Below are 11,803 nucleotides of genomic sequence, written 5' to 3' on the forward strand. Positions count from 1 at the left end.
ACAAACCAGTCTGTGCAACCCAGGGTGGGCTGCCGCCTGAGGGTTGCCAGGGAAACCATGGCTGCTGGAGCCCCCAGCCATTCGCCTCTTTGCCATGGAGACAGTGAGATGAAGGCAGCGAGGGTAACAGAACAGGGGGCCCCCACCTCGAGCTCCGGGGAAACAGCGGCCCCCGTGCCTATTACCGGGGGAGGGGGCGGCCTTGGGATCAATTTTCCGATTACACAACCATGTTCAAATGTCAATTCCTTCTCTCCTGCTCGTGGGTTTCTCTCCCTCCGAGTCGTCAGTCTATCCCCCTCCTCTCTCCTGTTCCTGGCTCGCATTTCATGTTCGCGCAACACTGATCTTTGAAGAATGAAATTTGGCAACAACCGAGTGCCTAATGTGACCTCATCCTGTCTGGTGTTTTCGGGAAAGACGCCTCCTGAAAGGCAGGGAGTTGGGGCGGCGGGGGGTGGGGTGGGGTGGGGGAGGTGTGCCCAGGGTCAGAGGCCAGGAAAACCAGCTGTGGGCCTTGTGGACTCTCCAGATTTCAATGGGCCACCGCCCAAACATGGGGGTGCCAGGGGAGGGGTGCAGGGTGGGGCATGGGGCTCACTAAGACCTCTGCTGCCAAGCTTATTACCATCTCTGGGGAAGACTATTAGCATGGGGCAGCTCTGGCAGTTTCTAGAAAACCCTTCAAACTTTCTCTCATAGCACCAGCATGCAGTTTCCCTTCTAACTTCTGGGGTACCAGGAGGTGACTGGTTAAAAACTGGGTTGGGAGGGTTCTGTTGAGGTCATCATGCTCAGCCCCAGTCTCCAGACAGGTCTCCCCTGCAGGGTCCAGGACAAATGACTGCCCCCTCCAGGGTCCACCACCCTCTCACTGCAAGGTAAGCCTTGCTCTGGGGAGAAAGGTGCTTCTAGCTCCTTGAAATGAACGCCCAGGCTTGTGTAGGCAGAATGACCCTTTCGGCCTTCTCCCCATCCCTGCCCTTTACACTGGTCTTTTCCCATTCCCAGTCCCCCAAGACTTCGTTCATCTGGAAATGGTTTTTGTTTCTTTATGTTTATCGTGAGTCATTGGCTATTACTCCAGGTAAGCGGAGAGTTAAGAGCCACTGACCAACTTATAGGCAACGGTTCCCCTCATCAGCTCCTAGATACTGACCTGGTCACCATGCCCAGCCCCCCACCTCCTCCAGCATGTCCCCCATCCCTCAGTTCGGTTCCTCACCCTTCCCCCTCCTACTCTGGGTACCAAGTTGTTGGCCAGCACACCCTGCCCACTGGCCCCACTCCACCCAACCCTGTCCATCTGTCCATCTGTTAGGCTCTCTGACTTGTCTCTGCTGTTTGATGTTCAAACTGTCGGCTGTGACAATCGTATCTGATCTTTAACAATGCAATAATGGAATAGTGACTGGAGGGACACTTGGATAATCAGCTAGCACAGGCTCATCAGTGGCACAGAACAATCACGGCGATGTAATAACAGATCCCAGGAAATTTCAATTAAACCTGGAACTTTGTTAGGGTTTCATCTTATTTTCAGCACAGCGAAGGACAGCGTAATTGCAATCAACTAAAGCCAATGCAAAGCTCTTCCAAAAGCCCCTTCCCCTGGGTATGCCAGGGAATTAAGTCCCGCTCTTCCTTAGCTCCTGCCCATCTTAATTCTGAGCAATTTAATGAACTCCTTCTCTGCCCTGAAGAATGTTCCAACTGAGTCCCTGGCTCCTCTAAACAACACGGTCATCCTGGCCTCTGGCTGTAATGATAAAGATGATGAGGCTAAGAATTAGCATTCATCCAGGGCTCGGGACATGCGCCCAGCACTGTGCTAAGCCCTTTATATGATGCATCTCATGGAAAACTCACTGCAGTTTATTGAGGCACTGATTAATATTATCGTCATTTTACCTATGAGGTCACTGAGTCTCAAAGTTGAGAAATATGCCCTGGGTAACACATCTTGTAAATATTAGTGGTGCAGCCAGAACTGTAAGCCAGACCTCTCTAGGTCCAAAGCCCATGACTGCTTGCTCACTTACGCTCTCTCTCTTTTCCCCTCCCTTCCTTCTTCTCTCTCTCTTTTTCCCTGTCTCTCTCCTTTCTCCTGTCCCCCTCTGCATTAGGTATTGGGGGAGCCTAGAAAACGCAGAAGAAAGGGTAACCCAAGGATTGTCCTCCCTAAGAATCTCATGTCGGGTCCTTGGTGTCCAGTTTAGGGTGAACAGCTGGGGAGATTTTTAAAGAACAGTTTCCCTGAATGCTGCCCCCAAATCAAAGCACCAAATCAGAATCTCTGGGAATGGGGCCCAGGCATCTGTATGTTTTCAAAGCTCCTTTGGTAATTTTGAAGCCCACTGTGCTCAAAACCTCACCCTGTGCTTCTCCACCTTGCTCTTGGGGGTGTGAACCTGGGCCATTGGCTCAGCCCTGCACCCCATGGGTCTCAGAGGGAAAGTGAACCAGAACAAGGCTCCTTCTGAGAAGGTGTGTGCTGACACACCTTCTACGACCTCAGCCCTGGCTTCCATTTCCTCATCTCTGATAGGAAAGGTTAGATCAGGCGGTCCTTCAAATGCCTTCTAGCTCCAGCCACCTGAGGCTTGAACAGAGGTTTCCCAAAATGGTCAATTCCTGGTCCCAAGTCCATGAATTGCCACAAGCTTGTCTGGGAGGAAATTCAGGGCCAGGAGTACCTTTTCAGGACCCCTCGTCAGTTTCTCAAAAGTCAAACCACATTATTTCGTACTTGCCTTTAAATTGACTCTCTTTATTTACTTAAATGTTTTTAGAAACTAAATCTTACATCATTACTATATATGGAAAGCCATAGCCCCTGCCACAAATCGAAGGCAACAATAAAAATTTCACCATCTAAATTCATCTCCTGCGTCATCAGCAGTGTATAGCCCACACCAGCTCCAGTCTTCTTTCCCAGGCAGCTCCTCCTTTCCTTAAGCGTGATCCTGACACCTAACAACCTCCGGTCAAACTGCAGACCCACACCACTCACTCCTACAGGAAAGACCCAGGGAAGGTCTAAGTCTTGAAGGATGGAACTGTCTTTTCACTCATTGTTTAGGAAGCTTGTCCTTTCAGGGGGACTAAGTCTGCAGCATTGTCCTTCTCTGAACCTCAGTTTTGACACCTGCAAAATGGGTATCATGAGACAGAAGTCACAACTTGGGCTTCTTGGTGGTATGAGCTTGCTTTCTCCTCTCTCCCCAGCTCTTATCATCACAGGGGCAGGGGCAGAACTAACTTATGGAGAGGAAGCAAAGAAGGATGGTTGTGTGGTAATTGGAGGGACTTCAGAAAGAAAGTCCTTGGACTTCAAAGTAGCAACCTCTCCAAACTTGTGTGAGACACCTGATCTGTCACCATTGGCAACTTAGAGTTCTGGGTTTCAGGCCCACCTAAACCCTTTGGGCTCTGTTTCCTCACCTGTAAACACTTGGTAAACCTCAGCTAGACACTAAAAGGGCTATGACCCCACCCTGCCCTCTTGGAGCTCCATTCCAGCCATGGGGCGGACACATGATAAAGGTGCACGCTACACAGTGCTAAGTGCCAGCTCCAGTGGGTGATCCCAGGGCAGGAGGGGGAGTACTCAGTACAGTTTCCTTCTGCAAACTCCCTCCTCTCACCCTTCAACTTGAACAGTGCCTATACACGCCCTGCATAAAATGTGAGCTCTCCGTCTTGTCTATTTGGGGTCCACTTGTGAGTGGCAGCTTCCTAGAGGTGAAGAGCACAGGCTTTGGGGCCTCAACTTAAGATGTGTGTCACTCATGGCAAAGTATTGACCTTTCTCAGATCCAGTTTCCTTATCTGAAGGATAGGGACCCTCTAAGGATTACGTGAGATGGTGCCTGCATAGTTATCAGCACAGAGGACGAAAGAGTTAGCCCTCCACTTCCCTGGTGGCGCAGTGGTTGGGAATCTGCCTGCCAATGCAGGGGACACGGGTTCGAGCCCTGGTCTGGGAAGATCCCACATGCCGCGGAGCAACTAGGCCCGTGAGCCACAATTACTGAGCCTGCGCGTCTGGAGCCTGTGCTCCGCAACAAGAGAGGCCACGATAGTGAGAGGCCCGCGCACCGCGATGAAGAGTGGCCCCCGCTTGCCACAACTAGAGAAAGCCCTCGCACAGAAGCGAAGACCTAACACAGCCATAAATAAATAAATAAATAAATAAATAAATAAAAAGAGTTAGCCCTCCAGAAACATTACTTGTAGTTATTATTGTTCTCTCTGGTAGAAATTCTAGTTTTGGAATGCGGCAGGCCTGGTTCAAATGCCAGATCTACAGCTTGCTATGCGTATGGTCTCTGAGCCTCACCTTCGCATCCATAAAGAGGGGAGATAATAGTGGCCTCGCAGGCGAGGATATCAGAGCAAGGTCATGAAGACCTTGAACCACCACCTGGGGCTGAGGGGAGGCCACGCGCCCAGCTGGCACAGGGCAAGTCTGGACAGGGCAAGTTCAAGGTTCACCTGTGAGCCCCCTTCCCCATCTACACTGCCCCACACTCAGCCCAGAGTTGCCCTTCTGAGGTGTTTTTGCTTTCTGATGGTCACTCTCAATGTCAGCCTGAGCCCCATGTCACTGAAAGGACAGGCCCGTCCTCCACGGATCTAGATCAAGGCTGGTCACCTACTGTGGACGACACTGCTGCTGACCATGACAAGGGGCCTGCACGGTCCAGAGAGGAGAGGGCAGCTGCCCCAGGTGAGCTCAGGGCGGGGGGCGGAGGGGAGGAGAGGAAAGGAGAGGAGAGAGGAAAAGATCCCCTCCCTTCTCCTTCTCTCCATCTGCATCCCCTCCCTGCTCATTTAAACCCTCACCAGCTCTTTGAAATTCTTCAAGAGGCAGCGGTGGTGCAGAGGAGAGACCCGGAACTTCTCGTAGGAGACACGTGTTGGAATAGCTTCTGCACTTGCTGCGTGAAGCTGGATGGCCCTCCTCAGGGTTTTCTCATCTATGAAGGGCGATGGTGCAGCTCTTCTCCGAGGCTCACTGGGAGGAGTAGACGGGAAACTAGCAGAGTTACAGACTTCTTCTTCTTCTCTTCCTCTTCTTTGAGTCCACAGGTTTTCAGGAGCTGCAGGATTTTCCCTCCCACCTCTGGGCCCCTCTCTGCCTCCCAAGCCAGGACACACTCACCCCACCACCCTGGGTGACGCAGAAGCAGATTTCAGGGGTCACGAACTCCCGAAACATTAGGACATTGATGATGTAATTAATCAACCCTTCTTTGGGCTCTGGCCGGAGCAGACCTGAAGGCCCCTTTCTCAATGATTAGAGAAGGGGGAGGTGATTCCTGCCCCAGGAACATTTACATTAGATCACGTGGACGAAGACGGCCTGCCTTGGAAGGGCACACCCCCTGCTCCGTGCCCAGGGGCTGGGACATGCCCTCTCCTGACCCCACTAGAGCCGCCTTCTCCCTCACCTGGCATTTCTGGCTGCTTGTCCTTGGTCCACGCTGCAGCACTGCACACCCCATACAAGCAAGAGCCTGTTTGAAGCAAAATCCTTCATCAATTACCTGTAAAAATGAGATGGAGAGTGCTGGGGACAGAAAGAGGAATTTATTTATTTATTCTCTATGCTTTGAGTTAGTTTTTAAATTGTCCTTCTGTAGACAAAGGCATCTCTCCAGCAGCTCAGCCCCAGATCACGGCAGCTAATCTACATCCGGCGAATCAAAATAGCCTCCAAACCAGATGGAGACCTAGAGCACACCAGGAAAGCAGAGCCAGTTCTGAGTGCTGAAAGGGGGATTTAAATAGAGTCACGTGAAGCCTTCTTGGGATTTTCTGGGGCAAGAGCAGGGTAGAGAAGGGAGACTGGAATTGCCAGGACTAAGAAGATGCAGGGATGCAGAAGTTAAGGAAGGGAAGCGAGAGTTCACTCTGGCACTTTCCCTATAATTTTCTTCAAAGCCTTGAGTGGGAACAATCCTCCCAGAGGTCAGGGTGTTGGTGTGTCTGCAGTGCTCAGATGGGAGCAGAGGATGGAGGTTTTGCGTGTTTCCCAGAGACAACATGGTGCTGAGGAAAAGCATGAGCTCTGGAGCCAGACCTGGTTTTGTGCTACCCATGAAAACTTTGGATGAGATCATTTGCTCCCTTGAGCCTCAGCTTCCTGGTCTGTAAATTGGGATTGCGATATTTATCTCTCAGGGTTTTGATGAGGCTTAAGATAAGAAATGTGAAGCACTGTGCCATAGACAGAATGTTTATGTTCCCCCTTCCCATGCCCCTCAATTCATATCTTGAAATCCTGACACTCAACACCCAAGATGATGGTATTAGGAAGTGGGGCCTTTGGGAGGACTTGAGGTTGGAGCACTCGGGACTGAGACACATGTTTTTATAAAAGAGACCCCTAAGAGCTCCCTTGCCCTCTCTGCCATGTGAGGACACAGCAAGAAAACAGCTGGCTATGAACCAGGAAGCAGGCTCTCACCAGACACCAAATCTGCCAGCATATTTACCTTAGACTTCCAAGCTTCCAGAACTGTGAGAAATAAATTGTTTTATAAGCCACCCAGCCTATGGTGTTTTTGATAGACAAGCTGGAAAGGACTGAGACACACCCAGGAACCGAACAAGTGTTTGTCCTCTATCCCGAGACCCCTTCCCTGGAGTCCCCTGTGGGGAAGGGTATTTGGGGGGCATAGTCGACCTTTGCCCAGTGGAGGAGGAGAGGTTCAGTTTGGGTCCCCTCACAGTCCTAACTCAAACTTCAGTTTCTTCTCTGGGCCAGCATGCCCTAGCCCAGAGCTCCGGTGTGGTTCCAGGCTGACAAACGAAAGTTCACTTCCAGACGCAGAGTCTGCGAGAGGGAAGGGGACGTGTCTGTATCCTCGCCACTGTAGCACCAGGGCCAAGCACAGTGCCGGTACACAGTAGGCGCTCAGTAAACACCTGCTGATGGGACGACTGAGTGAGTGAGTGATTCCAGAAGAGGAGGAGAGGGAGTGTCCACATGAGTGTAGGCTCTGACCGCCAGTGACAAAGCTTTGGAACGAGGGAAGTGACTCTTATGGTGACCTGTGGGAACATCCCAAAATGCCCTCATCCGGCAGCTGCCCCAACTCAGCCCCAGCCCCAGGTCTGTCTGAGTCCCTGGCTCGGGGGTCGCTCGGAAATGAACACAGCCAACCTGCCCTGTCTGAGTCTGTCTCCTCTATCTCCTTGAGGGCAGGGATAGTCTTGGGCAGCTCTCATCTCGGGGGCCCAGAACAAGGCCTGCCAGGCATTTGCTGGAAGGACAGTCAGGAAGATAGCAGGGAGGATGGGTGCGAGCCAGGGGCTGCATCAGGTGGGACAGGGTCGCTGCTGGTCCCAGGAGGGGCCTGAAGCCTTGGCTCCCGCTGCAGCCACGGCAAGGCCTGTCTGGGGCCTCCCTTCCTGCCTGTTTTATCCACACCCAGCCCGATGCCTTGCTCTGTCCTGCACTCCCTGCCACACCTGCCCCTCAGCCCTGGCCTGCCCCCCCCACCCCCGCTCACATATTTATCCGCGGCCAGTCCCCTGGGACCTCCAGGACTTAAGGAACTGCCGAGTTGCCGAGGCAGCCTTCCATTAGTGGAGAAAATCTGGGTTGTGATGTGGAGATCTGGGAGGGACCTGGTGACCGGGTGACTGCTTGCCCACCTGCTGGGGGTGGAGCAGGGAGGGCTCAGCGAGCACCTTCGGTGACTGAGCCCTTCAGGGGAGCTGGGAGGGCAGCAGGCCCCCAGGGGCCTTGCAGGCCAGGACTGGGTTAGGGTCCGGGATGGACGTGACACCCTGAGAAGGCACGGAAATGCTAGAAGGGAGAACTTCAGGCAGAGCAGCACAGTTAAGGTGTGCTGGGGATGGAGAGGGGGCGGAAGGGAGGAAGATGGAGGGGGCCCGGTGGGCAGCGAGAATTAGAGGAGGACGCTGGCATGCAACAGCCCAGGGGCAGGATGGGTAAGATGCCTGCCTGCGAGAGAAACAGAGAGAGAGAGAGAGAGAGAGAGAGAGAGCGCGAGTGGTGAGCCAGACGGCCTGGCTTCAGCAGACTCCCAGCTGATGAGCGGTGACGCCAGGAGAAGTCTGAAGGGATGGATCCCAGCAGGGGGCACGTTGGGGTCTCTGGGGGTAGAAGAGCTGGGGAAAGGGGGCCCATGCAGACTGACCCACTGTGTGGTCCTGCCTCACTCACCCCTGCCAGTGGCTGCTCGCTTCGCTCCACGCTCGGCTGATGCTTTCTCTCACTGTCCAAGTCCGGCACCTGCAGGCAGGACCCGGGCAGGACTTAGTCAATAGTTGCATCTGCACCAATTGGCTCCGTTTTGCCAGGCACCGTGTTCCTGTCACCCTGTTCCCTCCACCCTGGTGCTCACTCATCAAGTCTCCTTGTTCCCACTTTACACCTGGTGGCAGCCGGTCTGCTGAACCAGCATCCTCCCACCAGGCCCTCTGGCTGCGAACCATCGGGTTCCAGGGCCTCCCGCAGCTCCAGGCTCCTAGGAGGCCGAGGCTGGCTCAGCACAGGATTCTCAGCACCCCGGCTCTCCCTGTGGGCTCAGGGCGCAGCTGGTTCCCAGGTTAGACCCACACGCGGAGGGAGCCAGTGGTGGCCACACAGGAAGGCCCGGCCTGCACCCTGGGCCTGTTCTTGACTTCAGGCAAGTCCCTGCTCCTCCCGGGTCCTGGGACTCCCCACTTACAAGGTGCAGGGTAGTAACACTTGCTCTGCCACCTCACAGGACTCAACAGAATCCTTGAGTGAGAAAACAGATGGGAAAATACCACATAAGATGCTAGATAGCTGCAGTTATTAAAGTCATGTGTACACACTTGGCACGGCTCCTTCCTCCATCCCCCTGCATAGGAGCTCCTTCCTAGGGGCTGGGATGACCCTGGACGCTCTGGGAGAGGCACCCTCTGACCCTGAGGGCATTCATGGGCCAGGGTAAGGAGCAGGGCAGGGTCAGAGTGGAGTCATAGGAGGAAACATCACAGACATACACAGAAATGCACCAAAGGGCTCTGTGGCTCCCCCAGTCCCTTAAGTGGGGAGAGTCTCACGGTCTCAACTGGGACCCTGGACTTTGGTAGGAGATTGGTGACCCAGCCAGGGGGGCTGAAGGTAAGCTCAGCGACCTTGGCCCCATTGGTCGGGGGTAGGGAGACGGCAGGCTGGGAGGAAGTGGTCCTGCACTAGTTGGAGGACAGGGTCCCTCCATCCCTTGTGGGGCCCTCAGACAGTAGGGGCTGACTTTCTTATGGTCTGTGGGTATCCCGCCCCCCAGCCTGGAGCACCGAGGTGGAGCCCCACCTGGGCTTCGCAGGCCGCCGGCTCTCGCACCTGGGAGAGGCGAGGTGGGAGCCCAGCCTTCTGGGCACCCTGACAACAGCTCTGCAGAACAAGTCTGGGTGTGCCAATGATCTCCATCCTTCACTGCTTTCTCCCCTTTCCAGCCGCTCCTGGGCCCCTTGCTAATAAGCGGGAACCACTGCCCCCATGTCGGCGGAGGGAAGGGGGCAGGTGTTCTAAGGCCTGGAGCCAGCGAGCTGATCTCAGAGGGGGCAGGGCAGAAGTCTGACGTAAGAAGGGACACCAGACAAGAGGGTTCATGCCAATGGGACTTACTGGAGGCAAGTCTGGGCAGGGCTGTTTGCTCAGCTGCCTGGAAAAGCAGCCCCAGCCTCCTACCCAGCTCTGCCCCAGGAAAGAGCTCCCTTAGGGTTCCCACCCAAGCCCCACATCCCCTGTAGGGACCTGGGGCTCAGGACCAAGCAATGGCCAGGCAGAAGCCACTCCGTACAGCACACTCATGTCAGATTTCCCCCGCCGTGGCCATCTTCGGCCTCATCTCTGAGCTTCTGGGGCCCTCAGCCGTCACCACAGCCAGCAAATCTGCTTTTCCAATCAGCAATGAGAAGGTGGAAAGGTTTTTGAAGATGCGGTTTTCCCGCTGTTTAACCACAGAATCAGGATGTTCCTGTGGCACAGGTGAGGCCGGCAGCCCTGGAATTACAGCCACATCAAAGCTGGGAGGATCTTTCCAGCCATTCACTGCACATCCCGCATAGACCAGAGGGGCAGAGGTGCCCAAGGGCACACAGCTGGAAGAAACAGTTCCCGATCCCACCGGGAGCCCAGCCTGTCTCCAGCTCCTCCCCGCCTGAGGCCCCTCTTCCTGCCTGTCCCTCAGGGTCCTAGGATGTGATGTGCAAGGGCTGAGTGGTCAGGGGCTAAGAAAGACTCCATCCAATGCTTCCCAGAAGACATGCCTCTCAAGGAGTGGGAGAGGCCCTTGGGGGCTGGAGACAGTGGCAAGACTAGAAAGAGGCCAGCTGGAGCTAGCACGGCCCTGGCCGGGGCTATCCAAGCCATTCTCCCATGAGTTGTGATGTCACGGAGGGGGCACTGGCCTCGAGTTGGGAAACGTCATGTGCTACTTGGAGCTGAACTACCTTGTAGATGCAAGATATAGAATCTCTCCAAGCCTCCATGCTCATCTGGAAAATGGGCACGTACCTACCCCTGATTCACTGGGAGGCTGAATGGGTGCCCAGATATGGGTGTGCAGCAAGGTGTGTGGCTCACAGCGGACACCCAGCCACTGCTCTCCTCTCCTCTTCGCTCCTCCCATCGCCAGACTTCAGTCTCCTAAACTGTAAAAGGTAGAAGTGAATTTAAATGGTTTCTATTGTATCTCATGACCACCTTCTCCAACCCCCGGTCATGTTTTGAAATTTCTAGTGACTTGATGGAGCCAACACACACCCTCTGCATGACAGCCCTTTGCCACACACACACACACACACACACACACACACACACTCTGCATGACAGCCCTTTGCCACACACACACACACACACACACACACACACCCTCTGCATGACAGCCCTTTGCCACACACACACACACACACTCTGCATGACAGCCCTTTGCCACACACACACACACACACTCTGCATGACAGCCCTTTGCCACACACACACACACTCTGCATGACAGCCCTTTGCCACACACACACACACACACACACTCTGCATGACAGCCCTTTGCCACACACACACACACACACTCTGCATGACAGCCCTTTGCCACACACACACACACTCTGCATGACAGCCCTTTGCCACACACACACACACACACACACACACACTCTGCATGACAGCCCTTTGCCACACACACACACACACACACACACACTCTGCATGACAGCCCTTTGCCACACACACACACACACACACACACACCCTCTGCATGACAGCCCTTTGCCACACACACACACACACACACTCTGCATGACAGCCCTTTGCCACACACACACACACACACTCTGCATGACAGCCCTTTGCCACACACACACACACACACACACACTCTGCATGACAGCCCTTTGCCACACACACACACACACACACTCTGCATGACAGCCCTTTGCCACACACACACACACACACACACACTCTGCATGACAGCCCTTTGCCACACACACACACACACACACACACTCTGCATGACAGCCCTTTGCCACACACACACACACACACACACACACACACCCTCTGCATGACAGCCCTTTGCCACACACACACACACACACACTCTGCATGACAGCCCTTTGTCACACACACACACACACACACACACTCTGCATGACAGCCCTTTGCCACACACACACACACACACACACACACTCTGCATGACAGCCCTTTGCCACACACACACACACACACACACTCTGCATGACAGCCCTTTGCCACACACACACACACACACACTCTGCATGACAGCCC

The 11,803-nt window shown here is 54.2% G+C and overlaps 1 long non-coding RNA gene across 1 annotated transcript; it reads right to left on the bottom strand.

Moving 5' to 3' along the window:
• Nucleotides 1-571: 571 nt before the first annotated feature.
• Nucleotides 572-10,786, bottom strand: LOC309605197. The gene is made up of 3 exons (XR_014231286.1): nucleotides 8,385-10,786; nucleotides 8,204-8,272; nucleotides 572-5,522 (listed from the first exon to the last, which is right to left on the bottom strand). It is a non-coding gene; the product is annotated as an uncharacterized lncRNA (long non-coding RNA).
• Between the last annotated feature and the right edge of the window lie 1,017 nt (nucleotides 10,787-11,803).

This window comes from Balaenoptera borealis, assembly GCF_965194805.1.
Source record: "Balaenoptera borealis genome assembly, chromosome: 11".
Lineage (NCBI taxonomy): Eukaryota > Metazoa > Chordata > Mammalia > Artiodactyla > Balaenopteridae > Balaenoptera > Balaenoptera borealis.